The sequence below is a fragment of the Otolemur garnettii genome, unplaced genomic scaffold, assembly GCF_000181295.1.
Source record: "Otolemur garnettii isolate 467f Iridium unplaced genomic scaffold, OtoGar3 scaffold00163, whole genome shotgun sequence".
Lineage (NCBI taxonomy): Eukaryota > Metazoa > Chordata > Mammalia > Primates > Galagidae > Otolemur > Otolemur garnettii.
This window is the reverse complement of record NW_003852558.1, coordinates 3,651,719-3,656,333: the sequence shown is the minus strand read 5'-3', so window position 1 is coordinate 3,656,333 and position 4,615 is coordinate 3,651,719. Positions and strand designations below refer to the sequence as shown.

At 35.1% G+C, this 4,615-nt stretch overlaps 1 non-coding gene across 1 annotated transcript; it reads right to left on the bottom strand.

Moving 5' to 3' along the window:
• Positions 1–4,296: 4,296 nt before the first annotated feature.
• LOC111728505 lies at positions 4,297–4,403 on the bottom strand. Its single transcript, XR_002775777.1, has one exon. It is a non-coding gene; the product is annotated as a U6 spliceosomal RNA (small nuclear RNA).
• Between the last annotated feature and the right edge of the window lie 212 nt (positions 4,404–4,615).

The following is a 4,615-nucleotide window of genomic DNA, read 5'->3' as shown; positions in this document are numbered from 1 at the left end:
AAAAAAAAAAAAAAAAAAAAAAAAAAGAAGCAAGGAGAATGTAATAGTTAACAGGAAATTTTGCCATCTGTCTTCTGTTCTCATCAGCCACATGCAACTCTTGCCTTGTCCTTTTTCCACTGATCCGTTTTATGGCATAAAGGTATTCGACTTTGGAATCATATTTGACATTTTAAAATAATAAGAATCTTGATTTCTTGCATTACTTATTCACCCCTCCCTTCATATTTTAGAAATACCTTTAAAGGGCTCAATTCTCAGGATGAAATGAAGGCAAATCACGTTCCCATCTTCAAGGAAACCAACCCCCCCACACCTGTGCAGCATCTGCCCGGACTCTCCTTTTTCCTCCAATGTTTTGTCAGCTCAGGTCTCTTCTCTCACTCTTTGATTTGCATTTGCCATCAACATTAGTGTTCTGTCCTCAGAATAATTATTTTCCCTTTATGATTTTTCTTGGGATTTTTGTATATTTCCATAGTGTCAACAAAGACTACATTAATTATTTCAGCATGGGCACAGTCTAAACATTCCATTACTGTTGGCCAAGTTTAAATTTCTAAATCTATGGGTGTCTTCAGTCTTTCCCTTTGCCTGATCTTCCCTTCCAAATGACTATTCAGGTTGTGGACGTCTATCTCTCCTTTGATGATTTCTCAACCTTTCAAATCAATATTCAAAACAAAATTTGGTATCTTCTGAAGTTGTTTAGTCCTGCTGAATTTCTTTTCTTGATGAATTATTTTATTCTCCACTGAGCTGTCTAACCCAGACACTCAGTCATTCTTGACTACACTTACTTCATGCAAGTGATACAATTAGCACTTTGTATCTAATTTGTTCTTGAATCCTACCAATGGAGGTATCTGTGGAATCTACTCCCCTGTTTCCTAGTCAAATCCTATCTCAAGTTGAAATAAATAGCTACTCCCCACATTTGGAACTCAATTTAGCTACTCTCAAATTTTACAGGATAATATATTTCAAAGTGACCTCTCATTATAAAATTCTTATCACTCTTAGAAAGAATATATGCCATGGAGGTGTCTTCCATGTCATAGAAGTGGTGGAAATAATACTACAAAATATTATATGATTGCTAACGCTGATGCTGATGCATCTTTAAGTAATGCAAGGATTAGACTTGGTTTTGACAAGATTAGAATCAAATTTTCCATATTACCATGGAAGTAATATCGATAAACTACGATTACATAATTCCAGTTTACTCTGGCTAGTATTTCCTATTAGCCAACTATTAATATAATTCAATTTTAATTATTAATTTTATTTCTATAGTAGAAGGATTTTAGTATGGGTTAATTGTTGCTCATATTACTATTTGATCTATGTGTAAAAGAGCTACATAAATAAACCTTTTAAAAACTACCTACAGGAAAAAGAACTATCAGAGCAAACTATATTCTAGAGTTTTAGTTTGCCTAGTTTATGAATACTTAATTGAACTCGAAAGTTCTACCTTTTTTCCATGAAAAATAACGCTCATTTATAGATTCACTTTAAAAGGCCAAGGTAAAACAAGATAATATTGTGGGGTAGATCATTTTTGTTAGAAACTTTAGTCCTGTACAAAAACTTGAAGGAATTAAAAAACCCTAATAAAGAAGGCCTAGTATCCAAACTTCTAAACATTTCAAACCCTTGAAGTTTCTGGCTCTCACCTCAGAGCTCCCACATAATGACCCTCATAACTCATGTCAGCAGGGGCTGCTTCCGAGGGTTGTCATAGCTCTGCAGTGTCATTCTTCAATTTCCTCGTGTGTTCATGGGGTAGTGAGGAATAAAAAGTCTTGCCGGTTACCACAATATGCAGGGAAAGCCAGTTTCTAGAGTTTATATCAGATGAATTTTTCTGGCTACATACTTAACCACAGATATTATATATTAAATGCAATAATTCCATGTCACAATTTAAAGAGCTGATATTCTGAACCTAAAAGATGCCGGCATTTTAGAAATGCTAAACTTGACATTAACCGTATAATTAACTTAGTGATTTAGAGGTAGGAATACCTTACACAGTGCATTTTAGAATACATTGCCAGATATTTAATCATTTTTATCAAAAGTCTCCAAAAATACTTCAAATCACTGTTTCTTTTCCAAGTTTCTCCTTAATCCCCTGTTTAGAAAGGAGAGTATTACATCACTTTCTTTTTACCTCAAGTAATATAGTTTTGGTCAAACATCAGCTATATTTCGTTAACATACTTGGTACCCATTTTGGCCCTTTTATTGTGACTTTCAGCTTAAGAAGGAACTTTGAGCAATAATAGGAGCGTCACTGTGAAAAGGATTATTTTCCAGATCTCCCTTTGCTATTTGGAGATCAGTTAGTTGGCATCAGAAAAGATAAGGCAATGTCTAATTACAATTATAGCAAGGCATGTTGTTAGAGGCCAGAGATATCAAGAGAGAATGTAGAGAAACATTAAGAAGAAAAGCCAAAGGGAGGTGCCTGTGGCTCAGTGGCTGGGGCACCGGCCCCTTACACCCAGGGTGGCAGGTTCAAACCCGGCCCTAGCCAAATGGCAACAAAAAAATTGCTGGGCGTTGTAGCAGGTGCCTGTAGTCCCAGCTACTTGGGAGGCTGAGGCAAGAGAATTGCCTAAGCCCAGGAGCTGGAGGTTGCTGTGAGCTGTGATGCCCCAGCACTCTACTGAAGGTGATAAAATGAGACTCTGTCTCAAAAAAAAATAAAGAAAGAAAGAAAGAAAGAAAGAAAGAAAGAAAGAAAGAAAGAAAGAAAGAAAGAAAGAAAGAAAAGTATAATAAAGAACTATTTGAAAGAGCTCTAACTAAAACAAATATCCTCACAGAATGTAAGAATATCTTAACAAGCTAGAATTGACCCAAGGTGCCTGGAGTCTCAGATGTCTGTGATCGACAGTTGGTCTAGAAATGATAACCTTGTTAACCCAACATGATTCTGAATTTAGAAGTACACTGAAGAGGGTCAGTCCTCCTCATTTTCCTGTGGAGAAATAAGAAACAGGCTTTTTTTTGTGTATGTGCTTCAACAACCTCTCTCATTTGAGAGCAGGAGATGAAATCCTCATACACTAAATGGATTCAAACAGTGGTCTGTTTATTTTTTTCCTGTGGATTTTGTGTCAACTGTTAACAAGTGTCAGTCATCTGGATACCATTGAGAATGACAAAAACAATGCATTTTGCAGACTTAGCCAGATACCAACTAAGCAAAACATCAATTAAAACTTATACCTTAAAAATTACAAGCTACACATATTTCATTTATTTTTTTGTTATTGTTGCTCAAGGGTCTTATTTGCATGTAAACAAAGCAGGAAAATAAACTAGCCAACCATTTTACTAAGGCAAGATGGTTAAGCAACTAAAATCGGATAAGTCATAGGATGGATTTACTTAATTGAAACAACAAATAAAAAAATCAGAGTTATCTAAATAGTTTTGAAACAGACATAAAAAATTAAAGTAATGATTTCTACTGGGCTATTCTCAGCTAAATTTCTGTTAATACGGTAGGATGGAGAATTTGCAAGTACATATAGACATTTTTGGAAACTATTTTTCAAAAATCATGTTTCACTTTTATTCCTTTTTTTTCTCTTTTCTCTTTCCAAGTGCAGAATCCAAAAATAAATGAAGAATAATCAAACAATATGAGTGACACTTGAGTAAAAAATACTGCTATTATTTTCTGAGAATAAAATTGTGGAATTTCTGAGTCCAAAGATGATGAAAATTTAGAGACTCTTACTATCTCTTACGGTGAGTGCAGCACAAGTTTTTGTTGTTGTTGTTGATGTTATTACAGCAAATAAAATTTCTCATTTTCCTTGGTTTGCTTATTTTTACTGATTTACAACTGAACAGTGATTTCTCATTGGCATAACTCAGAAGCTCTCACCCTATGAATCAAACTTTGCCTATGACCATTTCCATGACTAAAGTTTGGCTGCAGTGCAGACACCCCCATCCATTAGTGTATTGTCCTTGTGCAATACCACGGCACAGTCAGGTAGCTGGAGCAGCATCCTTATGGTGTGAAAAGTCCACTATTTACTGCCAAGACCTTTACAAAACAAAATTGGTAAGCCTTGAAATAAAATGAGTGTTAGCTTATTGTTGTCACAATCCCTGATATACAGATTCTCCCTAAATATTAGATATGTTATTATGATAATGACTGCTATTCCTTAATGATTAAGTATTTTTAGTTAATTTTTTTTTAATTATTATGGATACATAAAGAGTTGTATATATTTATGGTGTTGATGTGATTTTTTTTTTTTTAATATGGAATGCTTCACAAATTTGTGTGTCATCCTTGCGCAGAGGCCATGCTGATCTTCTCTGTATCGTTCCAATTTTAGTATGTGTGCTGCCGAAATGAGCACTGCGATGTTTTTTGTGTGTTTGTTTTTGGGCTGGGGCCAGATTTGAACCTGTGACCTCCAGTATATGCCCTACTCCTTTGAGCCACAGGCACTGCCCTATGTGATGTTATGATACATTGTGCATTGTGTATTGTGCATGCATTGTGCATTGTGTAACAATCAAATAGGGGCAATTCAGGTAACCTTTACCTTAAGCATTTATCATTTTTTTG